Here is a 13,118-nt window from a genome sequence, read left to right on the forward strand (position 1 = left end):
ACCCGCGGTTGCCGAGTCCCTCTGGCTTTCCCCCAGCTTTCCACCAGGTGGGGTCTCAACCGAGGAGGGGCCGATGCCTCTGGCACCACCAGGGCCTCCACCCCCACCTGCTCGTCAAACCTCCGCTCCTCCATTCCTGGGGCTGACGGCTCCACTCCATCCTTCATCTGCCCCTCGGCACCCGATAGGCTGTGCTCTCGTGCTGCTTCCTCTCAGGCCACAGACTTCATAGTGATGCCATTTCAGTCAGCTTTCTCTTGGGTTGGACCTCAGTACTCCACCCCTTCCCAGTACAACATGTCCACAGGGGACACTCGAGTGTCTCCCCGTCCATGGGTGCAGCCACTGGAACACTCCTCCTGTGAGGGCAGCCTGTTCTTTCTCCTTGGTCACCAATGAACCCTGCTGACTTCACCAATTGTCTTACCAATAGGTTTCAGCCCTGGGCATGTTCACCATGGATTCAATGTGACCAAAGAAATGATAGTAGAATGTTCTCGGGGTGAAAGGGTTATACCCAACTTTATTTCCAGGGTAGCAGGTCAATCACTAAAATCCCATCCACTCAGAGCGAGTCTGCATGCAGCAAGCCAGTCTCTGCTTCTGGGCTTCTCAGCCTGCACAGCTGTCCTCTGGCCCTTTGTCCTCTGCTCTGCCCTCCTGCAGCCTTGCAGCTGTACTGCCCAGAGCACTGGGCAGAGCTCTTTATATAGAGTCAATAGCAGCCTATTGCCCACACAGGTGTAGTGAGCTGGCTGACCAGGGCCAGGTGAGAATCCTGGCCACAGTAACTTTCATTTTATCCATAGGTACAAACTTCCAGTTTTAAGGTAAGTAAGTTCTGGGATATAATGTACAGACTGTAGTTAATAATACAGTGTTACATATTTGAAAGCTGATAAAAGAATAAATCTTAAGAATTCTCATCACATGAAAAATAATTTGTAACTGTGTGAGGTGATAGTTAACTAAATTTGTTGTAATCTGCAATATATACATATATCAAATAATTATGCCATACATTTTAAATGAATACAATGTTACATATCAATTACACCAATAAAACTGGAAGAAAATTGTTTTTAATGTTTTTAAAGTATGCATTTAGACTTCATAGTGACCTTAAGAGGTAGGTAGTCTTATTATCCCGACATTATAGATAGAGATATTGAGTTCCAGAAAAGCTGAGTAACCTGTCAGAGGTCACAGAGCTGTTTCCTTGGGCGTGGAAGTCAGGGCACACCTGTCTGAGGAGGTAGCATGCAAGTGTGAGGAGAAGGAGCAGCTGGGGGAGGGCTGGAGAGCAGCCTGAGCGATGACTAGTGTTCCAGCCAGAGGCAAGAGCCAGTGCCAAGGCCCTGAGTCAGGCACAAGCCTGCAGGTCGTAGATGGAAGTTCCGTGACCTGATTTAATTTTCATAAAGGTCTCTGGTTGTGCATGGAGAACAGTCAGCAGCTGAGCAAGAGGAAGCTGGGAACCTGAGCAGTAGGGGCAGAGGTCGGGAGGACAGTCTGGTTTCTGGGTTCTGCTGCCAGCGCTTGCTGATGGATGCAAAGGGAAAGTGGGAGAGAGAAATCGCCAGTGCACAGCCTGAGCTACTGGGTGAGTAAGGACGCCACAAGGGAGCTGGGGGAGATGGCAGGGCAGGAGTCATGGCCTGAGGGAGTGCTGAATTTCACAAGTCTTTAGGGTCCTACAGTCTTTGAAGCCAGGACTGTATCTGCATACTGGGGCTACCTCTACTTGGATGGGTGGGGACCCTGGTCCCCAGGCCTGGCTGCCCAGTAGAAAACTCTGGAGGGCATGTTAGAAATACAGATTCCTGAGTCTTAATTATGAGAGCATCCAGGAGCCTGGAGCTTTAACAAGCCTAGTGTAGACTTAGGTGGTAACAGCTTGCTTGCATTAAGCACTTTCTGGGTGTCAACACTTTATATTCCTTATTGTTCTAATCTCCTAAGAATTCTGTGAGATAGATACCTCCCCCGACCTGCAGCCTGTAACGGATGAGAACAGGAGGCTCCAAGCAGCTAAGTTGCCCAAAGTCTCATGGCAAGTCCAGCTGAGCATCTGAGGAGCTGAGCCACCTGATCTCAAACCATAAATAGATTTCCTGAATCTCTCCGATCCTCAAGTTCTTTCTTTCAGCCAGGGCATTTGTCTGCTGCCTATGGCTTACTTCAGAAGAGCAGTCTTCAGCTTCTTGTCCTGAGTCTAGGTTAGAATGTTTCGGCTGTCTGTGCATCTCCTCTTTACATAAATATTTAAATTGGATTTAAATTTTTCCTCTTCAACCTTTCTAAATAAAAATAAGTCTTACCCTCTGGGCAGTGTCTGCTGCTTCCCGTTTATTTAAGAGCTCCAATGATCACGCTGCATGCTAGGAGTGGAGTGCCGGCAAAGCGAACAGCTGTGGTCAAGGAAGCAGAGAGAAGGCCCTGCAAACCTGTGCTGACCCCTTCTGCAGCTGCTCAGGCCAAGAAGGGCTTTTAATTTAGCTGAGGTCCACAGCTCCCCCAGGTGAACAGCTTGGGAGGAAGTCACATTCTAGATTGACTTCCCTGGGAATTTTGCATGATCTACTGTCAGAGATCCCAAGTTGTACATTTTTAATAACACAGAAAAATGCCGCTTGTTTCTTTGTTTTATTTTGTTCCATTTTTTTAGGAGTTAGATCCCTGGGCCCTCAGAGACAAGTGGACTGAATGAGAAACTGAGACAGCCCATTGAATTCCACTTGAATTCCAGAAAATTCCATCTTTCTTACTTCAATGTTCCCACTTCCTTCTGTTTATAATTTAGCTGAAGTTTGCCAAAGACATGCGAGCAGTAAAGGTTCTTGTTCAGAAGGCCCTGCAAAATCAAAAATGAAAAATAGACATTTCCCTCTCCTCCTGTGCCCAGCCATCTTCTTCATCCCTTGTTCTGCCAGAACCCCCAACAGCTTGCCAAGAGCCACCCAGGAACAGATTTCCTCTCTAATCTGTTGCATCTGTTCACCCACTCCTACTCCCTGTTAATCCCTCCAAAGGCACTGTTTGCCACAAATGGGCTGGAGACAACTGGGATCAAGACCATGGAGCAGATTCATGTGGCTCCAGCCATACGCTCATTTGTTCCGTTTCTTTCTGAAATGCAGAGACACCTACCTTCCCACTACCCAGCGAAGTGACTGGATACTCTCTTTAGGCACAGTTTCAAACTCCATCTGTGAAGACAAGCCTTTGTATCTATATGTTTGCATTCATCAAATCATGCCAATGACTTAGTTATATTTATCTGGGAATGGTTCCCATTCAAGCCTTGGGAAAGCCAGTAGGCTTTGGTGGTATTTATGGTCCAGTAATTGCCTTGCCCTGGGGTCCTTGCTCAGGAAATAACCCTCTTTGATCCATATTTCTCCATTTTGAAAACAGGGAGCAATCTTCTATGCAACAGCTATGTGTCAGGAGCACTGAAGATCTGCTGATAAAAGATACATCTTTATTTTAGCAGATAAGTTTGTAATTTATTTTCTTCTCCCCTGCCCTTTTTCTTTTTAGTTTTCCCATAGCCACCCCAATGCCACCTTGCTCCCCTAGGCAACCTGTATAGATGATTTTGTCCTTATCTGTTATGGATTAGATTGTATGTACCCCCAAATTCATAAGCTAGAAGTCCTAACTCTGAATGTGATGGTGTTAGGAGATAGTGCCTTTCGGAGGTAATTAGGATTAAATGAGGTCATGAGGATTGAACCCCCATAATGGCATTAGTGTCCTTATTAAAAGAAGGAGAGACATCAGAGCTTCCTCTCTCAGTCATATGAGGATAGAAGGCCATCTGCAAGCCAGGAAGACAATTTACCAACAGCCAAGTTTGCTGACACTTTGATCTTGAACTTCAGCCTCCAGAACTAAGAAATAAATGTTGTAATTAAGCTACCCAATCTATGGTATTTTGTTATGGCATCTGAAGCAGACAAAGACATTATCCGTACACTATTTTTTCTCCATGTTCTCATAGTGATCTGTAAACATCAGTGTACATCTATACAGCTACATTTACAGATAGGTCTTCCTCCACTTACCATGGGGTTGTTCTGAAAAAACCAATCACAAGTTGAAACTGTTTTTAATACACCTAGCCCGCCAAACATCATGACTTGGCTAGCCTACCTTAAACATGCTCACAACACTTACATTAGCCTACAGTTAGGTGAAATCATCTAACACAAAGCCTATTTTATAATAGAGTGCTGCATATACCATGTAATTTATTGAATACTGTACTAAAAGTGAAAAACACAATGGTTGTGTGGATACAGAATGGTTTTAAGTTTTATCAGTTGTTTACCCTCATGACCATGCCCAGCATCACAAGAGAGCATCATACCACATAGCGAGCCCAGGAGATCAAAATTCAAAATTTAAGTATGGTTGCTACTGAATGCGTATCACTTTCACACCATTATAAAGTTGAAAAATCATTAAGTCAAACCATCATAAGTTAGGGACTGTCTGCATAAGATGCTTACCATTGTTTTATTATTTTTATATTTTTCTGTATCTTGCTTTTTTTCTCTAAGCCCTAATGGAATCCCTCTTAATTCATCCAGGTTAGCTCCAATTCATTCTTTTTAATGGTCACGTGTAACTCTATGGTGTAGCACTACTATAATTCATACTGCTATTCCCATACAGATAATATTCCTTTTGTTTCCAGCTTAATTTTTTTTAACCACTGTTTACCACTGTTTACAATGTAATCCTATAATTTCCGTTTAAATATGACTTTAGGGTTTGAAGCTTTCATTCCTTAGGAATAGATTCTTGGGTGTGGAATTTCTGGGTAAAGGACATATGTATTTTTAATTGTAACAGATGTTGCCATATTGCTTTCCCCCAAAATTACATTAATGCATATTTCCAACCAAAAATATACTGAAGTTCCAACATCCCCTTTAGCAAAAAGGATTGTTGTTCTCTCATTTTTCCATCTAATCTGTGTAAATTGATGTCTCATTGTGTCATTCTGATTGCGTATGAGTTTGAACCTCTTTTCATACATGCGTTGCTACCTGGAATTGCTTTTCTGTGAATTGCCCATTCATATCTTTGTCTCAGTTTTCTGTTGTGTTTATCACTGATTTATTTGTTTTGTATGAGTTCTTTGTATATTATAGCTATTCACCCTCTGTCTGATCTCTGAATTGCCAGTCCTCTCCTGCTCCTCAGTCTAGTATTTATATGCTGACCTAGTTTATGGTCTCTTTCCAAACAAAAGCTTTTCATTTTATTTGGTCAAATATGTATCTATATCCTTTATAGCTTCCAAGTTTCCAATCTTGATTAAAAAGCTCTCACCCACCACAGATTTTACATGTGATGCTCCAATATTATTGCTGTTTTTTAGGATTTTATATACCTAGAATTTACTTTTGCATATGAGGTAAGAGAAGGATGTATTTTATTTTCTTTGGCTGGATTTATCTGTCTTTTTTATCTTCTGGTAGTCATTCTACCACCCTTATTTAATACCTAATCCTTCCCCAGTGGATTGAAAAATCACTTTTTAATGTTATTTTTGTTGAGGTATAATTTATACACCATAAAATTCACCTATTCTCAGTAATTGAATAAGTTGATAGAGTTTTGCGATCTCTATCACCACAATCCCATTTAGAGCATTTCTATCAGCCTGAAAAGTTTTCATGTGTTTGTTTACCCACTAGCCTAGGCAACCACAGATCTGTCGTATGCATCTATATATTGCCTTTTCTAGACATGAAAAATCACTTTTGTCCTACTTGAAACTATAAATACATGGTTAGTTCTGATCATGGCTCTCTATTTTGTTACATTCATTCATTTGTCTGTCCTTCAACCCAATAGAAGTATAAGCAAAGAATATAAAGAGTTTTTAAAAAGAAAATAGAAATGGCTCTTTAAAAGATCCTTGATCTCACTAAGAAGAAAAAGTACAAATGAGAACATTTTTCACCTTTTGAATTGGCAATAATCCAAAAATTTGGTGACACGTCATATTGTTGAGGCCATGGGCAAACACATTCTTATTCATTTCTGGTAAAAGCATAACCCCTTGGCATAACCCATATTTAAGGCAATTTGGCAATATTTCAAATACATATTCCTGGCAGTTGTACTTCTGGGAAATTATTCTATAGATTTATTTTCAGTAAGGAGAAAAGGTGTTCTGTATACACACATTGCAACACTGCTTGTAGTAACAAAATATTAGAAAGAACCTCAACATTCCATAATAGGGGACTAGTTAAATAAATCTGGTACATTTATACAATGGACCATGAAGCAGCTACATAATAAAGGACAAAAAAATCTCTTCTTATACTACAAGTATCTTAGGAAGCAGAGAACAAGATTCAGAGTGCATAATATTTTACCTTTTATGTAAAAAATATAGAAAAAGCAAAATTCTGTATTTGTATCTGCATATATATATAGAGAAATTCTGGAAGTATATACAGATGGCGTGGATGAGATGGAACTGGGCAGGTGTGGCACAAGGATGGGAGAAAAGCTTTCACTGTATACTTTTTCCCCTTAATTTTAATTTATATTAAATCTTTACCTATTCAAAATTTTCTCTTAGCTACTCCCAGGCATTCATCCTTCTGTATAAATTTTAAGATAATTTTATCCAATTCCCACCTTTCCAATACTGCTGTCATTCCAATTGTAATTTCATTAAATTTATAACTTAATTTTAGGAGAATTAACTTATAAATAATGTCTTCTCAACCAAGATCATGATTTTTTTCCCATTTGTTAAGATTTTGGTTTAGATACTTTGTTAAGATGTTATAGTTTTATTTAAGTGTCCCTCTTATTAAATTTATTTCTAGAAATGTTTTGACTTTACTGTGAAGGAAACATCTTTCCCATTTTCTCTTTCAGGTACTTATTGCCAGAAGAGAGAACACATTCAGTTCCTTTATTAATTCTGGCATTATTTTATGAGACCATCTTGGGTTTCCTAGGCATCTAACCATATCATCAGCAAACAGGAGTAGTTTAGACTCTTTCAACATTCATGCCAGTTATTTCATATTCTGTCTCAATGCATTTGTTAGAATTCCAAAACAAGGTTAACAAATAATTAAGATTATGGCTTTAAAGTTCTTGATTTTAATTATGGCTTTAGACTTTGCCATTTAGGTTAATACTAGGTTTATCCATATGTAATTGTTTTATAGGTCTAAAGAGTTTAACGGTCATTTCATGTGATTCAATATAAAATATTATTTTTGCTTTCCACACCTCTTTGCCTAAGGGTTGTTTTTTGTTTTAGAAATTTAGCTAAATATTACTAAATATGTTTTGGCATTCATTGATAGGGCCCTTTGATTTTTCTCTTAATATTTTGGTAGACTTTTACGTTGGAGACCACAATGAACTACACATTCCAGTATTTTCATCTCTATGTGGTTCCTTGTGCAACTTCAGTCAATTGGATGTTAACAATCACAATGCAATCAGAGCTTGATAAGCACTTGCACATGGAATTGGTCTTCTTGGAACACTCCCCCTTAGGAGCCAGTCACTATGCCATAATGAAGCTTGAACTAAATTACTAAAGGATGAGACGACACCTTGGATGTTCCAGTTCTAACTGAACTCCTAGAGACAACCACACGAGTGACTCAGCTCCACCAGATAGAGCGGAACCTCCCAGCTGCTGGATTTCATCCAAACCACAGAACCATGAGAAATTAATACATTGTTATTTATATAAGCACAGGTTTGGGGGTCATTTGTTAAGTATTAACAGATAATTGGAAAAGTGTTGTAGTAATAATTTTGTTAAGATTTTCTGATACTAAATTAATCTTGAATTATTAGAATAAATGTCACTTAACCGTGCATCTTTTATTCTTTTGATTCATTGCGGGATTCCATGGGCTGATACAAAAAAAATTTTTTAACACACGATTGATTCTATTAGTACTAAATTATGTAAATTTTTACATTTTTCTATGGCCTAGAATTTTTAGGTAACATGTAATTAGCCTTTTAAAAATTTATTTTTATTGAAATAGAACACTGTGTAAGTCTCAGGTGTAACAATGTATTGATTTGATACATTTATGTATTGTGATTAGCTAACACTAATTACCAATTTTTAAAATGTAAAATTCAATTGTGGCACTATTTGGTACTAATGCCTGTTTCAAGGGTGGTTTTAAAGTCACCTTTACCAGCTCCTCTCTGATAATTGATATTTATTTGATTTTTCTAGTTATTTTTTTATTACTTTGATGTTTTATTTAAAAATCATACATTTCCTCTATGTTTTCAATTATGTACCCATTTATGACTTAATCTTTTCTGTATATGTGATTTTGTCTTTTTTATTTGTAAATGTACATCTTTTGCTCTCTTTTATCCTTAATAAAAATTATGCAATGCTTATTAGTCTTTTCAATTAATTCAGTTTTGGATTTATTTATCCTTTCATCATTTTGCTGATTTCCACTTCAGTAATGTTAGATCTTGTCTTAATTAATTTCATGTTCTTAGTTTCATTTTGATTTTATTTTCTTACTTTTTAAAAACTTAATTTCAGGTTCTAAAGAATTAATAAAATAAGCACCCAAAATATGAATAGCTGAGTAACAATAATTCTTGACTAAAATAGGAACTCTTCCTTCAAAAGTAAATAGAACATATAGTAATACAGAATAGACATCTTTTTGCTCCTGGATTATGCATCCCCTTGTTTTTGGCAACCGAAATCAGTTTTGCCTGGGGACAAGCTCTCCCTCATCCTCACTCTAGATCTCACCTCCAAGCCCAAGGTGGAGGCACATGGCTCAAATCTAGCTAGTCAGAGTTCCGCATCTATCTGGCCACAGTTATTTTTCCACAGATGGGCACATGCTCCAAAACGGGCCGATCAAATCTTTAGTTTGCTAGAACTACTGGGGAAAAAGTCTCTCTGTCCTTCTGAGGTTTCAGATGCTATGAAACAAGTCTGGAGCTGCTGGAGGCTGTCTTTGCTGCCACTGGAAAGAGCCTGTCTGAGAATGAGTCAACACAGAGCAACACAGAGACAGAGATGAATTCTTAATGATATCTGCTAAATCCTTGTTCATCATGTCTGGAGACGAATCACCTGCTTTGAACATTCTAGTTATGTGAGAAAATTCCCACATTTGTTTGTTAAGTTTGATTTGGGCTTCTGTCGTACTCCAGAGGGGGAATCCTGGGAGACACAGACCATATGGTCCCTGAATATCCCTTGGCTGAGGAGCTCAAGTCACCACTGGCAGCTGAAGAGGAACAGAATATGCACCTTCACAATATGCCCCTTTGGCATAAGGATTATTTTAAGCTGAAGGCATTCAAGACCCAGCAGACTCAGGAAAAGTTTTTACCTACACTTCAACTGCCTAAAATAAATTAAAGGGGGCCTGTACAAGGAAGACAGCTTCTAGAGAGCTATTACCAGAGATACCCTTATACCTGAGAGACTTATTTGCATGGTAAGGCAGCCATTTGTTTACCAAACTTTCCATCTTCTCATCTTCCTGTGAATTGCCTTCCTCCCCTTTTTAAGCCCTGATGGACCCCTATCCCTTTCCCTTGCTCAGTATGGTATATAATCCTCAGTTGCCTGACTGCCTTTCAGTTACATATCTTTCTTATAGGGGTTCCTGTACTTATGTGCATGATTAATTTTATTTTTCTCTTGTTCATCTGTCTTTTTATTCAGCCCAGAACCTAGAAGGGTAGGAGGAAACTTATTTTTCCTCATTTACATGGTCACCCTCCACACTTTAGGTCTCTGTGTCTCCGCATCCTTTTGGCTGCATCCCTCTCCGTTCCTAACTTTCTCCTTCTTGGAAATGCCCACTCCTTTGGCCTCTTCGGCATGCAACTTCCACATTATATGGCTCTCCAAGTCTTCTGGTTGTCCATTAAATGTTGGTATTTTTTTGGAGTAATAGAAAAAAATAACACTTTTTACTTAAAAGTTGGCCTGAATTTGAACTTTTTGACTTGGAGGAAATTCAGAATCGCTTAATATGTTGGTTACAGCACCACCTCAGTAATGGGCCCATTTGCCTAGAAAGGCAGGAAGGCTGCAAAGAGGCCAGTCTGACCAGGGTTAGAGGGTCTTTGTTAGGGTGGAGGAAGAGGGAGGCAAAGGAAGGAGCTGTGGTCAGGGTGCAGAGGGCCTAGAAAACTTGGCTAACCAGCCAGGAGGCCGTGATCTGAACTCAGAATTAGACATGCATAGCCTTTGTGGTACTTGCAGGGTGCAGTAGGACAAATATAGCATATTTTTATTGGAGGGTCAATTTTACTCAAAGTTGAGGAGTAAGATTCTGCTCCCAGTTAGGATTCTATTGTGTGGGTTTTTTTCCCCAACACCACCAAGCAATGCTCTGACACCAGGTAGGTATCCCACAGTTCAACTCAATTATGACACTAACTACTTGGAGAGAGTATCAGATCCTACAGGTTGAGGCCTCTGTCCTACAAGACTGCTGCCCCACACCCACTTCAGATGCCAATTGCAAGTTCAGATCATCACCTGTGTTCTGACTGTCCATCTGTAGATTGGTTTCAACAACCCCCTCCTAGGTTTGATTAATTTGCTAGAGCAGCTCACAGAACTAAGGAACATTTTACTTACTGTATACCAGCTTAATATAAAAAGATATAATTCAGGAACTGCCAGAAGGAAGAGATACATTGGACAAGTATGGGGAAGTGCATGGAACTTCATTCCCTCTCTGCATTCTGCCATTCTCTCCAAATCTCCACATAGTCACCGACCTACCTGAAATCTCTCCCAACTCCATCCTTTCACGGAGACTTCATTAGAGTCATGATAGATTAAGTCATTGGCCATTGATGATTGCTTCAACCTCCAACCCTCTCCCCTCCCCAGAGGTTGGGGTTTGGGGGTGAGACTGAAAGGCCCAACTCTGTAATCAGATGGTTGGGTCCCCTAGTAACCAGTCCCCATAAGTTTGGTTTCAAGGGGCTTTCAAAAGTTGCCTCATTAACACAGCAAAAGAAAGCTTTGTTGCTCTCATCGCTTAGGAAATTCCAAGAGTTTTAGGATCTCTGTGCCAGAAAAGGGGAGACCAAATAGATGTACTACTATACTTCATATTATAAGTCACAGTATTACAGAGAGAATAGATCACTTATAAATTAAATTGGATATTCTTCAGAGTGAAATGGAGAGTTGATGTGAATCATTTAGATTTCAAAGAAATTTCATGCTTTCGCAGGCTGCTTCTACCAATGTACCCTTGATTTTCTGGTACAATTATGATGTAATTTCTCCCATCTTAAGGAAAACCCTTTCCTGACCCAATATTCTCCAGCTATGGCCCCTTTAGTTGGCTTCCTTTATAGAAAAACTCTTACAAAGGTTTTGAAACTCATGTCTCCATTTACTGTCTCTACTTCTCTTCATCCTAGTCTCTCCTGAACCCGCCCCATCAGTCCTTTGCTACCACTTTGTTCTTGCCAAATTCCCCACTAGCTCCCATGTCACTAAGTCCAGTGATTAATTACCTACCTTCAGCTTATTTGACAGCTGCAGAATCTGATGTAGTCTCTTCTGGAAACTCTCCTCTTGGCTTCCAGGACCCATATTCTGCTAGGGTCTAATCTCTTGAAGTGGCTCCTCCTGTACAGTCTCCTTTGCTGGTTCTTCTCATCCCCCAGACCACTTAGCATGGGGTCCCCAGGTCTCAGCCCTTTGATGTCTGCTCTGTCCACGTGTTCTGATGTCAGCCAGTCTCACAGCTTTAAATGCCATCTATATGCTGACAACTTCCAAATTTACGTCTCCAGCCTGGACCTTTCCCCTGAATTCCAACTGCATACTTGACATACCCACTTGGATGCCTGATACACATCTCAGATTTAACACACCCAAAAAGGAAACTACTAATCTTCCCACAATAAACCTGTTCTTATCCCATCTCATTAAATGACAACTCCATCATTTATATTTTTAGGCTTCAAACTATGGAGTTATTATTGATTCTTCTTTTATGCTCCACATCCAGTCAACCAGAAAATCATCTTGGCTTTATGTTCAAACTATATCCAGAATTTCCAGTGGACCACCCTAGTCTAAGTTGCCATCACCCATCACCTGTTGCTCATGTTAGTATCTTAGGCTCCTTACCAGTCTCCTGGTTTCTGCCTTTGCCCCCTCTAGACTGTTCTCCACCCAGCAACCAGAGCAATCACTTCAGTACGTGTCAGTCATGCCATTCCTCTAACGGGAGTTCTCCAGTGGCTTCCCAGTTTGCTCAGGGTCACCCAAACTTCATCTGACGGTCCTCATGCCTTCATTTTTCTGACTCTTCTCCTTACTCATTCCATGCCAGACACATACTCCTTACTGCCCCTTCAATACACTGGGCCTGCTCTTAGCCCAAATTTATTGCTTCTGGTATCTTCTTCCTCAGCTTTGCATATATATTGTTCCTTCACCTTCTCAAATCTTGGCTTACATATCACTTTGCAACCCTTAAAGATAATTTTCTGGGTCTCTCTCTCTCAATACATATTTATCTATCCAGCCATCTATCATGACAATAGCAATGTGTATAGCTCATCTCTCTCTCTCTCTCTCTCTCTCTCTCTCTCTCTCTATATATATATATATATATATATCAATGTTATTATATATGTTCTAGGAGCTTTCTTTCAGGAGCTTTGCATATGCTCATTTAATTCTTATGACAACCTTATGAAGTAGGTTAACTGCTATAGAAACCCATCCTAGACTCTCAGTATCTTAACACCACAGGAGTTTATTTTTCACTCAATCAATAGTTAAGTGCAGGTGCTTGGCAGGTAGCCTCCCACACTGGTGATTGAGGGGCCCAAGTTCCTTCCATTCAGTGGCTCCATCATCCCTCAGGGCTTCAAAGTCCTTTAGGCACCCTTAGCCAGCAGATGGGAAAAAGGAAAATGTGGATGATCACCCAGGAAGTTCCTGTGGGCCAGGCCTGGAATTTGTGCATGTGGCTTCCATTCCCATTCCATTTGCCAGAGAATTCAATCACACAGCAATCCTAAGAGCAAGGAGGCTGGGCTGGGAAGAACAGCAGCTG

The 13,118-nt window shown here is 40.1% G+C and overlaps 2 long non-coding RNA genes across 7 annotated transcripts in view; one reads left to right on the forward strand and one right to left on the reverse strand.

Moving 5' to 3' along the window:
• The window catches only part of LOC140849648 (uncharacterized), a 58,084-nt gene that overhangs the window by 44,537 nt on the left and 429 nt on the right, over positions 1 to 13,118 (reverse strand). For 4 of the 6 annotated variants that reach the window (XR_012131781.1, XR_012131780.1, XR_012131777.1 and 1 more), the window contains exons 2-3: positions 3,151 to 3,209; positions 2,322 to 2,854 (exon numbers count right to left, since the gene is read on the reverse strand). This is a non-coding gene — a long non-coding RNA (uncharacterized lncRNA). Of the gene's footprint in view, positions 1 to 2,321; positions 2,855 to 3,150; positions 3,467 to 13,118 lie in introns of all 6 variants that reach the window. The other 2 variants (XR_012131779.1, XR_012131778.1) reach the window with 2 other exon arrangements.
• Positions 1,031 to 8,431, forward strand: LOC140849649 (uncharacterized). The gene is made up of 2 exons (XR_012131782.1): positions 1,031 to 1,603; positions 3,418 to 8,431. It is a non-coding gene; the product is annotated as an uncharacterized lncRNA (long non-coding RNA).

This window comes from Manis javanica, chromosome 5 (genome assembly GCF_040802235.1).
Source record: "Manis javanica isolate MJ-LG chromosome 5, MJ_LKY, whole genome shotgun sequence".
NCBI lineage: Eukaryota > Metazoa > Chordata > Mammalia > Pholidota > Manidae > Manis > Manis javanica.